General features: G+C 35.9%; 1 protein-coding gene and 1 long non-coding RNA gene across 2 annotated transcripts in view; one reads left to right on the forward strand and one right to left on the reverse strand.

Annotated features, from left to right (window-relative positions):
- Window positions 1–20,849, reverse strand: part of HTR1F (5-hydroxytryptamine receptor 1F) — a 122,630-nt gene that overhangs the window by 88,401 nt on the left and 13,380 nt on the right. The gene's annotated exons all lie outside the window — the stretch shown is intronic.
- LOC140322803 (uncharacterized) lies at window positions 433–19,594 on the forward strand. The gene is made up of 3 exons (XR_011919253.1): window positions 433–549; window positions 1,343–1,454; window positions 18,148–19,594. It is a non-coding gene; the product is annotated as an uncharacterized lncRNA (long non-coding RNA).

A 20,849-nucleotide genomic window follows, 5' to 3' on the forward strand; every position in this document is an offset into this window, starting at 1 on the left:
ATTAAAGCACTTACTAACTTCCCTCTAGTAAATAAATAATACATCTTACAAGTCTTAATCCATTGAACTAATATGTACACGGCATACGTGAAATAACTGAGAAACTTTTTCTGGATGCATTTCACTAGTGAAAGTCCATTTATAATTTAATAATGACAGAGGGGTTTTCCATGTAAACTATTTTACTGCTAAGAGCGATTTATGTATGTCAGTCCATTCCCTCTCTTAGGTAGCCAATGACCCACACAATACATCATGGTAATCAAAGGTTAAAAACAAGCTCACAGCTAAAATAGTTTAAGACTATAGTCTATTTATTACTGCAAAAGGTATGATGGAAGCTACATTGTCCTAATCATTTCAGGAAAATCAAATTCTGGATGACCGCCCCACCCCATTGGGAACTCTGTGTCCTCTAAATGTCTCTAAATGATGCACACATCAGTGGACCCAGATTTCCCTGTAAAATGGACCTGACACCAACTATGAATACTGTTTTCAAGGTTGTCATTGACAATGCATTACATTGACTTTGCTGCTGCTTAACAGGTATGTTTTTCATTGGGGTACCAATATATTTTAAAAGAACTGTACTCAAAACAGAGACTGATGAATGACTGAAGAGCCCATCCCCTCCTCCTCACATCCACTATGTATTTACAACACATCATATTTTAGATTTTTTCAGTGGAGAGAAACATGAAGAGTCAAGCAACCAAGGTTAGGTTTATTTAGCTTCCTTGGAAGCATGACCTTGCTCCGTCTAAAACTCTACTGCACCACTTTTACTAAGGGCATAATCCTACGCAGCACGTCTTTATTTATATAGCACCAAAATATTTCACAGTGCTTTACATATCACATTGAACAATACAAGTTGTGATCATCTAGGGTGAAAATTTAGTATGTGTATAGCTGTCCCCCGACTTCATTTAGCATTCAGTCAGTAGATCACTAAATACATAACTGGAGACAACTGCTGCCAATTTATATGGCGGAGAATGCAGGCGGCAGCCTCTTTCTTTTCCTTCCTTCATCAAAAAACTGAACATTGCTCTGTGTACATCGAAGGATTGTTTCCAGCAACGCATATCTAGTAAATTTATGTAGCTTAACATCCTCTCAAAGGGGCTCACAAACTAAACTTCCTACCATACGATGTGCCAGCCATGATCTACAGTCAATTTTTTCTGGGGTAAAATGTTAATTATTTTTTAGACTGTTTTTGGAAGGTGGAAAGAAAACCACACAAAGACCAAGCAGAACATTCAAATTGCATAGTTACTACTGCCCTTAATGCATTTGAACTTTTTGTGTTTGTCTTTTTTTGTGCAATTTCCAGAAGTATTAGTGTGACCCCCTGAATACTTAACAGAAGATTTGGGGACCCCCTAAAACTGAACTTTGAACTCCAATTTAAAATTCTATCACTGGGTGATACCCAGTGTTAAAAGGTCAGTGATCCCGAGTTCCCTAAAATATGATCGTTCTTTTCCTGTGTATATGTCTTAAAGTTGGTGTCACTGTTGAACATAGAAGTGTCACAGATCTCCGCAGAATCTGTGACACTATGCAACCCGTAAGCATCTCTGCCAAGCGGGCTGGTGACACAGAGACACTGATTTATGAAAGCTACACTAAATATACATCCAGAAGTGAACTGGGTGATCCAGCAAACCTGGAATGGATCTGGATTCAAAATATTTGCTAGTAAATAGAAAATTATTTTTAAAGATCCATTCCATGTTTTCTGGATCACCCAGTTCACTTCTGAAAGTGTATTCTCTCCAGCCTTGGAGAGTGTTCATAAATCAGGCCCAAAGGGTCCACCATCCTACCTGCGATTACCAAGACATTATTACAAGAGTGTAACCATACTTTTTTCACAGTTGACAAATCAAAGCAGTAGAATAAAGGCACGTCTGGTCAACAGAGAAACCCTTGGTGCATGAATTTAAAACTATTAACACTATAAAATCCACTTTAAATTAGGTCACCCTTCATTTTGTTCTTTTAAGAAAAATCTTGGAAATCAGAGAAGTTCATGTTGGTAACATGAAGTAGGGCTAGAGTTTTGCGCTACAAACAATAGGCAGACATAAGGTTTATTGTATATAAAATGGTCAGATTCTAAAATGTATTATACTACCAATATTTTTATCATGTCCCACATCCCAGCTAGTTAAAACTGTATAGAACTCACAATCCAAGAAAAATTGGACTTTTAAGGCACCAATTAAAAACTTTTTAGGAAAACTTAACTTTTATTAATTATTCAACATAAAAAATATTTCATAAAACACCAATAATATGCTACAATAAGCAGCCATAACACTATGGTGTCCATCAACACTGAAGGCAGAGAAAGAGAAGGAGAGGCAATGAGGTCACAGATTGGTTTTACTAAATTTAATCTATGAGGCAGAATGGCAATAAAAGTGGTGGAACTTCTGCCATATAATTGTGGTTTCACCACTCTAGCCCATAGGAACCTGTGTCTAAAACAGACCTGGCATTCAGTAACTGTTAAGCTACGTACATAAGTCCAACCGTTCCTATCGGGCGAGAATCTGGCGTGTGTACAGCGTCAGTCGTCCATCGCCCGAACGACCGTCCTGGCAGATCCACAGATGATAGATGACTAACGATCCTAATGCAAGGAAGGGGAGGAGCGCACAGCAGGGTGCCGCTCCGTAGCTTTTTCCCTCCTCTCTGCATAGAGCAGAATGGTGCTGTATGTACAGCACTCGTCCATGCATCATACAGTGCTAATTGTTGGAAAGGATTGTGAAAGATACTTTCCAACGACTTTTATTGCACGTGTTTGCAGCTTTAGAGTAAGCTGCAGAGTGATAATCATAAAGGTACTTTGACTTTGGATAAAGACTGCAAACAATAACAACACAAATTGCTTTGAATTCCATTTCAACATAATGTTAAGGTAGATAACATCTTCATTTTTTAAGTATAAATATCTGAACTAAAATAACCTCCACTGTGGAGGTAAAAATAGCTTCTTGAACCATTTGGTTCATGGACCATGATTCATTTGTTTGTGATTTGCATATTTTCCTAGCAATGAGAAGACCTCTCTGACACTTGAAACCCTCTAAATGAAGCCTTATTACCACATTGAATTTATGCAATATTTATGTTATCTACGATATTTTTCAATATAAATGCAAATGTTTAACATTTTAGACTGAAGTTGACTAAAAACGACTTTTATTGCAATGTTGTGTCTAATGTCATAAGTGTTGTTGTGTGTCTTTTAAAGCGCATTGCTCTGTTTATAGTGCACATTATGGTCACATTCACATTATGATGTTGATTGGGATATTTGAACTTTGCTGTTGACCTTTGTTAATGGCAATGGCCTACATGCTCACTTGGTGTGTTAGCAATGCTCAACAATGACATTATTAATAACTTTTTTTTAGATAGCTCCAACATATTACACAGCGATTTACTAGGTTCAGGGTCATGTCAATAACTATCCCCCAAAGCAGCTCACAAATATCCCTACCATAGTTCTATTTCTTTAATACAGTCCAACAACAGTTTTAAGGGGAAGAACATTTACATAATTTCATGGTTTTGGGAAGGAAGCCGGAGTGCCTAGAGAAAACTCACACTAACACAGACAAGTAAGTTCCATGCAGATAGAGAACTACCCAAAATTCTAACCCAGGACCCTAGTACTGCAAAATGAAGGGTGCTATCCACCGAACCACTCATGCAGTTCACACTAAAACTTTTATTAAAGATATTGTAAACTGGTATCAGGACTCCACAAAGTACACAGTCCTACAGTCAAATACAGTGTTGTTTTTGCAGGTAAGAATGCTTCCTTCAGTGCACAGAAAAATAGACTTTGATTCTCTTCAACAGAAATGGTAACAAAAAATACCAGAAATAATAAAGTGTTAAACTGGCACTCAAAGTGTAAGACTTAACTTGGTGTTTAGAGCTTATACTAGAGGGGTGCTTTCTGCTGTGCTCCAAAACTCTGCTATCTTACTACCACACCTGAGCAGTAACTTCCACCCAGGTTACACAGGCCTCTCCCAGATCGGTCTTCATGAGCCACACCTGGCCTCAGGCTTCAACTCCATCCACATTTTGGACCTGACAATTCCCTTTCACTGGATATTGGCAGGTGATGCAAAGCCTTCTCCAAATCTTGGCCTGGGAAAGGAATGGATTTTTGGCACACCTAAATTTTCAAAGTCAATCTGGATTCCAAATAAAGATCTGTAAATTAGATCTGTAAATTTGCAGTTTTTTAACCATAGCCATATTCAAGTCCTTTAATATCTTCCCTCAGTAAAACTTAGGAAGATGCTGCCAAATACTGGCTACATTTAGTCTCACATACCTCAAACTTCTACTGCATATTCAAAAGAAAAATTTCAACCAATATCCACACAACAAGGAAATTTACACATTTCCCAATTCATAAATTTAAAAAAATGTGAATTTGGGTGACCCATAAAAACTCAGGAAAGTAGATTAAGGCAGTGGAGTGTGGGTAAAGAATACAACAGGATTCACTGGGGCTTTTACTGCCCATTTAATTAACAAAAAGTACATGCATGATTAAAATTAAAAATTGACCTGATGGTGCAAGGTCCTCTATACATTTAGATCTAGTTAAGGAATTCCTGCAATATATCCCATGTCTTAAAAAAGCTAGTCCTGACTCTACAAGGGTCAAAAAGTATAGAATTTTCTGATGGTAGATCTTTAGGTCTGATTCAATAATGGGTGTGTGGGACTTCTAAATAAAGGTCCTTCTGTACAGCATGCTGGATGGGAACAGGCTTTTCTATTTGGGATGTGGCTATATTTAAAAAAAAACAGACTTCAAACACTTTTTGCTTTGATTCACAAGAAACATATTTAGCAGATTTAAACTGAAAATTACAGGGCGAGTAAACATTCATCATAAAAACATACATTTGTTCAATCTTTTAAAGCATGAAAAAGCATAACTACAAGGCAGTTAAAAGTTTTTGTCACGGCTGTGAAAATTCAATATCCTTTAATAGTATTATTTATATTTATTCTAGGAAGTATCATGCACAAAATAAAAGATCGACAAAATGTATTCTGAGAAAAAATTGGGAGCACTCAGGTTAAACCATATCCAAGAAACTGATATTATTTTCCTCCAGTCCATGTACACCAAAGAAATAGGCTTTTTTCTGCACAGAAAGTAATCCATGTGAAATAGGGTTTAGCAGTGCTCACGTCTTATCCATTTGTAGCTACAATTGGCAATAGAGCTGATGAAATGAACCGTGCCCAATTCAGATTTATGCATGACTTACTGTATACACTTTTTCCTCAACGTTGGATGTGAAGCAGAAGCTCTGTGCAGTACTGTATGTCAGTGTACTTAGAAACAGACAAATAACACCTAAGCATGTTGGGGCAGGACCACAGCAAACAGGTCATAACATTGGCTTTTATTTTATTTATTATATACTGTTTTTTTGTAGAATATATAACATAGGGTGTGCAAAGAGTGTGCAGATCACAGCACAGAAAGCACATTAGTGTTGAATATTATTTGTCCATTGTGCTTTAAAAAGTAATGACTTATCACATGCAATCTGAATTTATAAAGCAATTCTGTTACTTTGCCAATGCAGAACCCAACAATACAATATAGGTTAACAAGATCATTCACCTCTCAGAGCTACACTGTTGACCCCAATCATATGACAGACTCCCATGATATACCTTATAATTTTGAATATTGGGACCATGTGATTCACTCCTTTTTTTTTCACAATGCAATGTTGAGTGCCTAAGAGCTAATCTCCAACCTCGAACACTATTACATAGGAGTAAAGCCCAGTGCTGCACAGAATATATAGAGGTCTCCTGCTTGTAAATAAGGCATTTGAAGATAATATTTATTGGATAATGGAACAAGATATCCTACCGGATCCCTTATTCCTGGAAGTGATACTGATCAAACAGGTAAATATGCAGATGTATTTCTGTTCATCCAGTCCAGAGAATTAGAGCTTTGACACACTGTATACCCCTGCCTGACACAAGAAGGGGTCCTGGTCTTTTTCAGTTGCAGTTTCCCTTTCATGGCTCATTCTAAGCCCACTCAATGACTGGACAGTGAAAGCACACTGATTATCTTTTTGTCAATCTGCTCACTATTAGTATAATCTTAGCAATGCAAACCAACTTGCAAAAGAACTTCCTTGTGTTGCTTCCCATTTATTCTCTATTAGCTGGAGAAGGTAAGGGAGTCTCTTTCTCTAACTGTCCTAAACTGAACTGTCAAAAGGACATGGGAAACACATTCAAAATAATTGAGAGGTCACTAAATGATGAGTTGAGGCAAAAGGGTTGATTTATTAAAGGAATAAAGGCTGTTCACATAGCAAAGTAAATTACCACCATTCAAGGGAAAATTAACTTATCTAAGTGAATGAGTAAAAAACTGCCTTCAACCATGTGATCATGTGCAAGAACAAACCCTGCTTTTTTAGATTCCCTTGCACATGACTGGGTATTTCTTGCCAAATTAATTATCACAACGTTCACTACGATCACAAAGTTATTCCTTGGAAAGTGATAATTTGCTTTGGTAAGTGAACAACACCCTATGTTTCTTTACTAACCTCCCATATCTTGTGAAGAGAACTGTGTAAGAGAGATATATGGCACCTTTGGCCAATCCCAATGTCACTTTCTGATGTGTCTACAAAAAAGTTGTGCAGTTCCCCCTAAATAATTTAATATACAGATTGGAAGGACAATTAAAGGTTTTATCAATTCCTTAATCTGGTTGGATACACATTTGCACTCTAAAGCAGTATTTCCCAACCTGGGCTTCAAAGGTTGCTCAAAAGGCACTCTCCTTGAGTGATGAACAAATTGCACCCCTCAGGTCAGTTACCACTGACACAAGTGATCTTTTGGCTATCTGTGAGGGTGGTATGCTTTGCACTGGTCAGCCACGTATGAACATTCTTCTCACTGACACCCACACCAATATAGTGTGAGTTGTGGATACAGTAATTATATCAGGAGCTCCCTGAAGACCTGAACATTTTTTCAAGGGGTTCTCCTATGTTAAAAAGTTCTCTCCAGGTACATACAGATGTCAGATTTCTGTTGTTGGGAATTAACTTTCATGATCATTTACAGTGAAAAAAGAACAAATAAACCTTGTAGAAACCATGCTGTTTAGTTCCATGGGGAGGTAAAATAACAAGCGGGAGACACCTCACTTGCACTGCACCGTAGGAAATGACAGCAATCGCCCCAGTCAGTTATTTAGTGATCAGGGGACCTCTGTACTGCAGCTTAAAAGATACAGATGTAGAACATAGAAAAAAACACCTAAAACACACAAATGGGCACTTTGAATGGAGGTGCATTTAATGGTCATGAACTTTAAACCTGGAGTATTTTTTAGAAATGAAAACACAAAAATTCAAACTATATTATTAACAAAGTGGATATGTCTGTAATGTACATTGAAATGTTCCAAACAAATGATTTAGAATGGCTCTAAAGGTGGCTACACCTGGAAATAAATTGTCAGATTCCTGCGTCACTAGGGATTTACAAAGAAAGAAAGTTTCCTTTGCTTTTCAATTCATATCTACACATACTTTTCTGCAGAGATAAGCAGAGATACCTATCATTGGTTGTAATAGTGAGATTGCTCTACGTGTACTGAAAAGTGACTGTAGGTGACTAAATGAAGCAGAAGCTGTTTAAGAGTCTAATTGATCTCTTTAACCGATTCCTACGAGTAAGGGAAGCTAAAGTATTAAAAAATGATTAAAGCAGAAGTGAAGGCTAATAAAAAAAACCTTCATTTATGGCAGAAGAGCCATTAAGAATCCCTAAGGATCCATCTGAAACCTCGCCATTTTGAATTGGTTGCCAAAATAAAATAATGGGAATAAATGGATCCAAATCTCACTAATGCATGTATTGCTTGTTACTACAGTGAAATGTTGTGATTGAGCCCCAAGGGTATTTGTTCAAAGTGCCTTAATCTTTCCATAATACCCAAACCTTTATGTCAGAGCTATATATATATATATATATATATATATACAATGGTGCCAAACTTCTCTAGTTTACAAGTCTATTGGTGTAACACCCTATACAATAATTCAATTAAACAGAAGATCCAACAGTTATTTCTGCCGTCCACAGTGCTAGTCATTTAATAGTGATTATTTAATAGTGATTAATTACTGAAAGGAAGAAAAAGCATATTGTTGGGGCTTTCCCACTATGCAGTTACAGATCAGAGCATGTCCAAGACAAAACTGTTTTGGTCTAAATGCAATAGAGATGCGTAAGGTTAACATCCTGCATATGATGTCTTGAAAGTCTAAGCAGATCTTAAGAATTTTTGTTGTTAGCAGCCAAACCTTCTTTAACCAGTCAGTCAGGACTCTATTGCAATGTACAAATTCCCCTCACCTAATGACCAGGTTCTGTTCCATCGACCTGGAGGTTACCTGTTTTTTAGGGAAAAGTTAAAATTCCCCCATTGTATTGGAAAGGGATTTTGTGTGGTATTACAACAATACACATTCTACATCTGTTAAAAATCATTGTATTTTATTTTCAAACATTGTTTAAAAACTAGGGAATATATAAAACAAGTGTTGTATATTAAAATACCTTTTCATTCATATCATAACATAGCATGTGCGTCCTCGATTACATACAAGATTTTGTTTCCACTAGAAAGAGTTCAGTTGTACTTGTGTGTGAATAACTTTAGTTTCTACGTGTTTCACAGAACAGAGTCTGCTTCATCAGGAAAAAGGAGGTGAATTTTCTAAGTCAAAAAACATAACATATAAATAAGAATGTATTTGTATGTTGGGTAAGTATAAACATCAAACGTCATCTTAAAAGTCACGTACATACATCACCATAGGGGTGTATAGTGCATTGCCGTGTATCCCACTATAGAAACAGCGAGCACCTAGTGGAGGTCATGGAGCGGAAAGGAAGGACACTCTTTGGGATGTGGTTTAATAAGGTTCAATGATACTTAGAAGCCCCAGCAGTGTCAGAGCTGTAATTTAAGAGATACTCTATAATGCAGTGTTTCTCAACCTTTTTTACATGGAGGAACCTCCTGAAAAAACTTTCAGGTCTTGGGGAACCCTTGCTATAATTAACAAAATCCACAACTCACAGCATTTTAGTGCGGTATTTACTGGGAATAATTCCTCTTACATTAAATGACTGGTAAACTAATCTAGGAGTCAGAAATTGTTGATTGCTCAGAAAACCTATACAAACCTTTGGAGCAACCCTAGGAATACTAGTTGAAAAACACTGCTATAGTACAACCATTTGCTTTTCCCCAGGTGTTAAATATAAGCTTATATAGGAAGCATGGAGCAGGACCAGTACAAACAGCCATTAGACACTCACAAAAGATTATGTGGTTCTCACTTTCAAGGATGGAGAGGGATGTGTTACAGAACTGGCTATTCCTGTACTCAAAAATTCAGGCAAATTAAAGGCACATGGCAAATAAATAACAATAAGCAAAGGAAAATACTCTAAGTAAGCATTAAAATATTATTTGTTTTGCTTGTACCTTTCGGGTGAGATCATTACATTTAAACCACAAATTGTATATTTGCCAGGAAATGTTGTTTTATCCCTGCACAGCAGACATAGCTGGAATAGGTCACTCTGCTTGTAAATTTCAGTTTATCATCATCTCCTTAAAAAGCTTGCAATAAAAAAGTGATGGCCCATGTAGGGTCAGAAATGTAAGAAAATACATTTTACAAGGGAACAGGGAACTTCTTAAGAAAAGACAATAAATCTAATGTTTAACAAGGTCAAATTTTGTTTTTGTAGATCAAATTTGGGCATAAAATCCTTTGTATACATTAACTACATCATAATAAAGGCCGGGTTGGCAGTCACTGCCACATGATGAATGCTGAAACATTTCCTTACTGTCAAATAGAAACATAATGAGCAGTTATTTCAATTACAAAGCACAAAATAGTTTTTAATTACTTGGACCAACGGTAGTTATTAGGATTGAAGGAAGACAAAGATTATGCTGTGCGTTCCATAAAAGCAAAAGACGTGCAACAGCAACATAGGCTGTACAATAATGAATGAGATCTCGTTAGAGTTTGTAAATAGCGGTTATAATTCACATGGGGAGTACAATCCACTTAATATTTACCTTCCCTGATTTTTCAATTTCAGCATCATGCTAATGAAGATTTGTTTACATACTTTTAGACCCATTGATTTCATCACTTGGTTCCTGTACAGGTAGTACCCAAGCTAAGGACATCTAACATATGGACAACTCCTAGATATGAACAGATAGGTATGAAGCTTCCCTGCTTCTTCGTGTGCAGGACAGAGGCTTCATGGGACGGAGGGGCGGTCTGCATGACTTGTAGAAGAGGTCTTTTGCTGTTCTGCAACATTTTGTAACTCTTTAATGACAGAGACAAACTTTGCTCCAGAAGTTAATGACTGTCTAGGCTCCATAAAGTCTTTTTTTGGCTTTGTTTGTGATTAACTCACAGTGAGGATTTTTCACAGTAACTGACACCACACTGCCTAATAATATGTTGAGACAAACATCTGTCCACATTGCATTTACTATATAATATACACGTTCCATCTTACATACAAATTCAACTTAAGAACTTACAGTCCCTATCTGGTATGAAACCCGGGAACTACCTATACTACTTTATACAGAGCAGGCAGGTCATAACTGATGGGAGGTTCTGGCAGATTCCTATGCGTAGGTTCTGAAGAGCATCACCCTCAACTTGCTCTTTATTAATTAGGAATTATGCATATATAAAAATTCCTTAGAGATTTAGGGACACCCTAATGCAAATTACTGAAATTTAAATTTGTGAAGTAAGTTCTGAAAAGTATTTCATTTTTGAAATGATTCAATTTATATATTTTAATCTAGCTATGAATTAATTTATTTGTATACCATGAATATTTAAAAAAACATCAGTGGAAAAATATTTTACTTACATAGAAACGTCTTCCAAGGTCAATAGTGAGTCAGATATTATATATTTTGCAACATCAATTATTACGGTCCTCAACCTTAATTGGCCCTCTCAAAAAAAAAAAATATATATATATATACCTAAAGCCTTAATTTCTAGAGATGCTTTGATTTTTTAAACAATTTGTAGACAATTTGTTTATGCTAGTGTTCTTTGGGGATTCATGGTTTCCACTAGTGCTCCTCAGCACCTCCCAGTCCCAACTGAAAGGCCCAACTTACTAAATGTTTGTATGCACTGGCAGTAGTTCCCAGAACTTTCATCTCCTTATTTCAAAACACATCTGATCACATACTCCACAGTATTATGGGCCTGATTTATTAAAGCTCTCCAAGACTGGAGAGGATACACTTTCATCAGTGAACCTGGGTGATCTAAAAACCTGGAATGGATCTGATCCAGGATTAAAAACATTTGCTAACAAATAGCAAAATCCTTTAGGAAATCTATTCCAGCTTTGCTGGATTGCCAAGGTTTACAGAAGAAATTGTATCCTCTCCAGGCTTGAAGAGCTTCAAAAAATCAGGCCCTATGTGTTTTTATTAGATTGATTCCTAACCAGAAAATGTTTGGCGAGTGGAACATTCACTGCTTTATAAATACACCCCAATGTGGTCTTTTAACTATCTATAAAGTAGTACATCTGTCTTCCACCAAACATTCTCTAGTAGAAAATCTACTAGGAACAGTGTTTTAAATTTAGGATATAAAGGGAAAAGTCACCGACAATACATAATAAATATAGTAGTGCTATTCTTAATACAACATTTTCAGATAACATTTAGATAGGATTCACCTTGTTAAGTTGGATTTTGACCTTTGTAGTGACTGAAGACTGTCAATGAGATGTAGATTTTTTTGCAAATGTTATGCAAATTACATGCAAACTGCACTGACATGAAATTGAAATTGAGCTAATCTGCAAATTAAACTGCATACACTAAAAAATGACCCAACTAGACTCAAAGCACTAAATGAGTTTGAATATTAAAACATGACATGCTTATATAGCACTAGCATTGCTAGGTGTGAATATTTCTCTATGGTTTGAAAAGAAGATTTAGGAATTACTCACTTTTCACTAGCCAGATTTAATTCTGCCTCTAACCTCCAACAGTCAATGGGTACACTGCCCGGTATTAAATATAGGGGCCCATATTTATCTTGTCAACTTCTTGTATCCCTTCAGATCTGTGTTATCATTTGCATTATCCATATTTCATGGTATCCAATTTCCCATTGCACCTAGTTTAATGGGAGATGAAGAGGTGCCACCTTTAAGAAAGTTAATCAATCATTTCCTCACCAGTTTTCTATAGTACCTTTTTTTAATGCTTTGCCAGAAATTGGCAAATGGGAGACCTCCTGTAGGGGTAAAAACACATAGTTTTGCAAACATGCATGCATGCACTTTTTATAATTGTAAAATGTTTGCACTTAAAAAAACAGCAACAAAAATAGTTCTGCTTTAACACATCACAATTTAGGGATCTTTCAATTATTATAACAAAGTCAGCATCTGGCATTAAAGAATGCCTATACTTCTACATTAATTTGAAGAACAAAATGCTTTTAATTTTTTTTGGAACATATTACCACATGTTCCTCCAGAAGCCTCCCTTTTTTGGTGACAATACTATGTATTCAACCAAGTACGTCAATAAAAGTTGTCCTCAAAATTGAAATTTTCAGTATCAAATCAAAATTTCTACCCATAGCTATAAATCAGTAGCTGGCCAACCATTTAAAGGTTACTGGATAAATCATGATCCACTATGATGAGACTGTCTGGAAATATCAAACAATGGGCTAGTTTTGAATTTACAAATAAAAAAATCAATTACTTTTAATTATTAGAGTTAATTTGATTACACAATATTGATTCGTTCATTGGCATAAAACTGATATATCTTTTTAATATATCAATGTGTCCACTTGAATAGTATTTATTGATTTTAAAATAATCTTACAATTTATTTAATGTATTTATTGATATATATGTAGTCAACTGTCGAATTCGGCAGGCGAGCAGGAAATTCAGTAATGCACATGGTAGAAATTCTAGGTATCAGCTGTATCGCTAATACCTACACAGCTTCTACTTTCCAATACCAGGAATACATTTTAACATGTGTGCAAAGGATGATGGAAAGTTAAATTACCAAAATGTAAATTACAGGTAATCACATACAGAATGGGTTACCATCAAATTTATATCTATGGGATAAGGATGGCAGAGCACGAAAAGAAGGGCATAATTTATTTTTGCATCGTGGTACAACATTCTGCAGGTCCAACAGAAAGGTGCCTAGGGGTGCTAATCAAAATGAATGGCACCGCAAGGCTAACGCATGTTAGAAACCTTACTTGGTGTTGTAGTTAAATACATGTATACTACATGGATATTTAAAAAACAAATTACAATAAACAAAAAGAATGGCACCACAGAGCACCAATGCTTGTTGATGAGTTACAGGTGGTGCAGTACCATGTGCATTAGCAGTTTTTAGACGAATATATTAAATCCTCATGGATATTAAAGGAACTAATTAGAATTCTCTGAATTTCCTTTTATTTCAAATGGGAGATAGGGAACATATGATATTCATGCCTGTATTTTATTAAACAATTTAATTTATGATGATTCTCCTTTAAGAAAATCTTGGCTCTAAATCCTTCCTCTGCAATATCCATAATGTAACTCTCTAGGAAGATACAAAGTTAACAAGTCGCATCCATCAAATCAATAATCTGTGTCAGTAAAAGCTAAGAGGAAATAGCAGGTGGTAGCAAGACAAGTTCTTTTTGCATCATTTGGAGGATAAATGTACTTGCTGTTTCAGAGCGCACAATTGAATCAGGATGATAAATATAGCTGGCCCATGTGTTGGTGTTTGCAGGATTCACAAATCTTCTCCAGGGTCAATAAATCTAATCACCCATAAAACAATAGGTAATGCATGGCTGTTACGTAATTCTTGGTCCCTAGAAGCCAAAAAAAAAACTCACAAAAGTTTTAAAGGGAAAGTAAAAAAATATTTTTTTTTTTTTTTTTTTTTTTTTAAGAAGTGACCAACACTAATGCAAAACTGTTGACCAATCGCCTTATATTCATGTGAACTGCCTTTAGTGCTTATAATTTGGAGGTTGTGCAGTCTGTCAGTGCTCAAATGCCAGCCACCTGCATCCCAAACAAAATCAGACTGTGGGCTCATTATGTTTTTTTATTTCCTGAAACATTAACATAGAGACATAAACCCCACCATCACTCTAGCTATTTATGTCAGTAAGAGTGTCTGGTAAACCAATGACAAAGATTAAAAAAAAAAACTAAACCCTAAAAAATGTAAGGAGAACTAACATACAAGAATAATATGGAGCACACAATCTAAAAAGAACACATTTTCAAGTCCTTATCATCAGTTTAAATGCTACATTTTCAGTTTTTCCATTTTAACACAAACATTCAATTCTATTTTTTAAAGTGGATTAAAATTTAGGCATACATTTCATTGCAGATATAACTCCTATTTCTTTTCTGCTCCCCTTCTCAAATTTTTCCCTTGCTTCTATGATCTATTTTTTTTTAGAAGTCTTTGCCCCCAAATTGTTTGGATTTTTTACAGGCAAATGGGTAATGAATGTTGAAAATGGGTTCAATGATGTTGAAAAAAAACTAAAAAACTGTTAGCTTTGTTTAGGCTAGGTTCAAACTTTAGGATCTAAGTATTCTGCACGGCTTCCAGCAGCTGGCACCTTGCCACCTATTCGGTCACACACACCACTGCGTCTGCAGATTTTACATCAGGTGGCAGTTAGAGGTACTGAACCATCCGCTGCCACCCGCAATATAGTCTATGTGGCTGCTGAGGGTATGAGCCTACCTGTAACGTCCCCCCCAAGGCATAGGGGGTTCATTGATATGAGGAAGCAGTAAGCACACCATAATCTCATTGTCAGTCTGAATATAGCCTTATAGCATACTCTGAAAATCTATTTTCTATTATCTAATTAATATATACATCTATTTTAAAAAAAAAATTGTTTCAGTATACATAAGATGAGACTCATTTAATTAGGATGTTAGGCTGAGACTGTGAAACACGCTACTACTTTCCTTACCATCTACTTCAAAGGTTAAAAGAGAAAAGAGAAAACATCACACAACTGATGTTATAGATGCCAGAATATTTAACGACATTACTTAATTGGACTTGGTGTCTCTATCTATCATTCTACCTTCCTATGTATAACAATTGATAAAATAAACTGATTTTACTTCATCTTTTAAAATTTGAAAACTGTTTTCTTGATTGTTTCAATAAAATAATTTCTTCTTTTTATTGGCTTTGAGGTTGTAAAAAACTGAATCTCATATCTGTAAACTACTCCAGTGGGGTCATTTTTATTGTTATGAGTTGTTATATTCTATTAAACTATATTCCACTATTCCATATAGTTTAAAATAGCTAATTTTCGAATAAAATAGACCGTCTTGCAGGCTGAATGCACTATTTTGGAAAATAAAGATTCTTTACTTGAAAAAAAAGAAAGAAACTTTTGCATCTAGTTTTTTTTAGCAACATAATTGCCTGCATTGTTATTGAAATATGCATCAAAATAAGAATGGATATCAATTCTAAATCCCAAACTGGAATTCTAAAGAATGAATTTGTATCCAGGGACTGCAACAAAAAGACTAATTCTGTCTTGTGTATTGACTGTCTTCTGAATAAAGAACTTTACATACGCAAAGGAAAAAACCCAGGCAAAGTAGAGATTATTGTTAGAATAGGAAGACATAAATTACATTGATAAATAATACAGCCAGATGCTAAGGTGCGTCATGGGTGTGCTTCTATTGGCTGTTAGTTGTAGTTGATAGGATTGTGGAGTTATTCATCCTAAAACTATACAACAGATGTACATTTGGTTCAGCAGCTCAGCTCCCTCTGCTTTCCAATTCCAGCAGCCTTGAGCTAGGTATACAAGCCAGATGATTATCGTCCAAAACCAATGGTCGCTCTTGTCTTGAGCAAAATCTGAAATGAATGACCATGCAATTCTATGGGGATGGCATGTGTGTGGCAGTGATTTTCTATTCAGCTGTCATTGGAAATAATTACCAAAGATTGTTTCCAATGACAATATTTGACATCCATATGGGACTTTACAGTCTAGTTCTAATAACTAATGCAAACACAAAATAAGAACACAGGGATAATAGGGCAAAGAAGATATCTGACTGTTTATCTTGAAAATGAATTTCTCTATAGTACCTGCAGCTAATGGTTAAAAAGAGCATGCTTTAAATATCATAAAATATTAATTAACAGAAACATGGTATATGGATATGTATCTTTCCCTATCAACCAGATTAGCTACATTTACTTTGTATCTACTAGGTTCCAATCCTTTAACAGAAAACTAAAAGATTTGAGAGGTCCTGGTTGTGTGGATAGGTGCACATGTATAGCCAAGAACAGGTACCCAGTGGGGTTTCAGATTTGTAAAGTTCAGTTCTACATGTACACACAGTACAGTTTACATTATTCATTACTAAATTGAGATTTTGTCCTATTGGATTTTCATTTTACTTGGATTTCAACTTTTTTTCATTCATTCCATTTAAGTAAAACAAATTAAACCCACTTAATTGTAGTACCTTCTACATAGAATTCCTTAGGCTGTATCCTAAATCATCAGCACACTATCCTTCAGAGTACACCTGTCTGGATAAACCAACGTGTTTTATTGTATGAATGCTGTTAACGGTGTTACATTTATATTGATATAACTTATATGTGGAGATTTCCAATCAGCAGTAATTGAAATAGCAATATACTTTGATTTAATCTGATTTTAAGACCAAGACAGACTAGCCAAATGGCACTACACTGGCTCATCAATGTCACTTCACACATGTATATTATTTTAAATCTGCCCAGCAATAGGAAATTAACAAATTCCTACAAAATCTATAAAATTTTATCTGGCTAAATGTCTATTCAGTATCTAAATCAATGCTAAATTTCACATCTTAAGTGAGCATTTAATGGTTTATTTTCTGAAACAAAATACAATCATTAGCTATGGAAATAAACCATCTATCCAGTTAGGAGAATTGTATGGAAACAAGACTTCAGTGGAATCAAAAACAATCAGTCTTTCCAGTAACACGTTTGCCTGCATTGTTATTATAATATGCATCCAAATAATAAAGTGATTTTGCTTCTGTATTTCAAAGTACATCATAACCAGAATATAACAAATGTGTTATATTAAAAAGTAATAGTTGGAAGGCCCTTTGGCTTATTGTACGGCAATTTTAGCACCAAATCTCCATCTATCAACAGTCTTTATTTGTTTTTCAATCATGTTAAGTAACAGAGGGTGCTACTTTATTTTGATAATGATATTGTTTTTCTCCCTTAAAGATATGTGGAAGTACATGGAAGAACAACCAAAAATAGTTTGTTTTAGCAATCTGAACATACTAAGCAAAAGTATGTAGTTTTATATGAATAATGAATGGTACCCATTTATAAGATGGTGACATGGGATTTAATGATCAAAGTGTAACTAAAGGAAAATAGAAAATTGCATATGACATTGACTTTTGAAAGCAATAACACAACCATGTCTGTTTTTCTGTATCTCCAATCCAACATGGCCTTTTTACCTGTTGATCCTATTGGTCACTTTGCACCACCCCATGTTTCTCTTTTACACCATTTCATTTACAGTGTGTGTTTGATTGATGACATTTTCTTCAGTCTTATTAAAAAGATTTCCCTCCCCCTACAAAAAAACAGGTACAGAAATGAGGGAATATCTCCCCAAGAAGGCCACAGACTGAAATATTTATTTCTCCCCAATCTACTCAATTGTAAATAAAATACAGTATTTGGCTGATTTCTGGTTTTTCATAAGGAAATGTTAAATTTAATGTGAATAATATTATTTAAAAATAACAAAACAGGTATTGTAGTTTCCTAAACATTTAAAGAATTAATGTAAACAACATTTTGCTCTCTTTTCCTTGTTCTAGGACACTCCAAGACTCAAGTTAAAAGCAAGACTTACTCACAGGATTGGCTAGTGAATTCATCCAATATAACAAGCGAAGAAGTAACATGCTCCTCCATGCCTGGAAATGTTGGGTTTTGCAGAAAGAAAGGAGCTGTGGGGGGAGGCTGACAATGTGATCGAAAAATGGGCCCTATGTTGAGTCACTGTCCATTTTCCAGAATATACAAGGTGACAATGTCTCTTAAACATTGGTAAAAGCTGCCCAACTCCGATAATTTCCTATTACAGCCTATTAAAGCACAAGGATAATTACTCTGTTTTGACAGACCTGTAAGAAGTGTTGTTTGGTAGATCATTCATGACTGTGTCTCTCTGCCTGCTTCTCTAAGCAACCAAGAAGACAGTATTTCATATGCAGGGTTCTCCCCAGGCCCTTTTAGCTGGGTGCACCACCCGGCACTTTTCAGCACCCACCCGGCTGTTTTTGGGTGGTTACCAAAGAGTTTAGCGACAATACAGGGGCTGCCACCCACCTACAATTTCTACCCTCCCAGCTTAAAAAAATTTCTGGGTTGAGCACTGATATGATTAGATCTGACACCGAATGCGGGAATCATTTCATTTATTGAGACTTTGAAGTCCCAATCCCTTCTCACACAAGCAGTTGTCTCAGACAATTCTCATTCTGAAACAATGGTGGACACAGAAACATTGGTGCCCTGTTCAGAAGTGACTTGTGGCCCCCCTGGTAGTTGTCTCTGACTGACCCTCTAATGGGCTCTCAGAGGGCCCCTGCTGCTTAAAAAAAAAAAAAAGTCCCCTGTTGCCGAAACACCTTGCATTCTAGTACCAGCCAAAATTATCGAGCAATTATCGAGAGAAAACTGCTCAACAATGAAATTAAAGATTCAGCCTGGATCAACAAGGAACCCACTGGAGCATCCCCTGGTCCTCTGGTGGGCCGATTTAATCTTGACTGTGAGGGTCCCTAATGATTGAAGAGGATCTAGGGCTCTTTTGTAAATTAATAAAATAGCATTTTACAAAAGTTCATAGCGCCTATTTATATGTGGCTTATGTGTAGAGGCTTCCAGATTTAAGATGAAGGGCAGCCATATCTTTTCAGCACACCCACACACCTTACCCCCAGATTCAATGTATAATATGTGTTCACAATCGTCCCAGTGTGATTTCTAGTACATTTAAATATGTAAAACGTCATTATATTTTTAAAATACATGAGAACTCATATCCAGTACATTGTGGTGAGCCGTAGTTTATTCTTGCTTGAATTTATTTCTCTGTAACAGAATCCAAAAGAACTTCATGGAAAAGTACTTAAAATGTTTCCAGGACAAATAAATGAGTTTGTAATGTTTGTGATAAATGTATTGTGGTAAAGCAAATTGCACAATGAAAGCCAAACTACTTCCTTCTTTAAATGTTGCATGAAATCATACTTACAAACATTCACAGCTCAAATCCAGGTTATACACAAAGCTCTACCTTTCCTGCATTTAAAGGAGTCATACATTTATGTGTCAATATGGCAGATTTTAAAAAGAACTTAACAATATTTGTATTCATATAGTTATTTATAAAGCTTGCAGCTGGGCTTTATAACACAGCATAAGGTCTGTATACAGTAACAGTTTTACTATAAATTGCATTATCTACTGCAAAATCTATTGTTCTGAAAAATACCTGTGCTTGCATTAGGAGAAATTGGCATGTTTTTATAAATCAAATATCCAGCGATTTCTTAATTTGTTACAGCTCTTTTACTATTACTCAGAAAAACAAAGACTCCTAACAACCGATTGGTTTACTTTTAGTTTTAGTTATTCTTGAGTCTTAGTCCTATTTCTCAGCAAAATAAAAGCATTAGAATCTGCAGAAAGTTTTTTAAGCTCATCGTGCTTGCTATCTGATGGGCTACAGGGATTACCTGAACCACCCTCCCTGTGCATGTTATCCTGACCTTACCCCTTCATCTTTTTATTTTCTGTCCATAAATCAAGTAGGTACTTTCGCAAGTCATATAATGTCTAAAATATATCCTGTCTCTTTTTTTGCAGATGATGAAAATATTTATTCTTTGTTCATTGTGTTACAGTGTAAACAGGAAAGGTGTGAGAATGGCCCATTTTATTTTAGGCAATGTTTAGACTAGTACTGGGGTTAAACTGAGGTTACTACTTATTCCTGCTACTGAACTACTTCCTCAGGTTTGGCACTGTGAGCTGATGCAGGTGAGACACTACAAAGAGGGCCAGATTTATTAAAGCTCTCCAAGACTGGAGAAGATTAGGGATGAGCAAGCAAGATTTTAAAATTCGATCTCGCGCGAATCGGGCTGTTCTCGCTTACTGAACATGTAACATGTAAGCGGGAATGGCCTGTGTAAATTCGGCCGTCAAGATCAAATTTTTTGGGACCTGCAAGAGCAGTCGGGGAGAAGAGGTGACAGCTCCGCTCCCCTGATTGCTCTTACAGCCCTGTAGTATGTGTTCTTGGATAGAAATTCTCTATCCAAGAACACAGGAGTACTGTGGCTGTGCTCATCATGAATGAATGAGAACCATCCCGTAATGATTTCCTTGATCTTCCAATCGGTCTGCAAAATTGGTTCGCCGAAATTTTGCAGACCTATTGGAAGTTCCAGGAAATTTTCACGAGAATGTCAGAGGCATTCTCGCTCACCCCTAGAGAAGATACACT

The sequence above is a fragment of the Pyxicephalus adspersus genome, chromosome 1, assembly GCF_032062135.1.
Source record: "Pyxicephalus adspersus chromosome 1, UCB_Pads_2.0, whole genome shotgun sequence".
In the NCBI taxonomy this organism is placed as follows: Eukaryota; Metazoa; Chordata; class Amphibia; order Anura; family Pyxicephalidae; genus Pyxicephalus; species Pyxicephalus adspersus.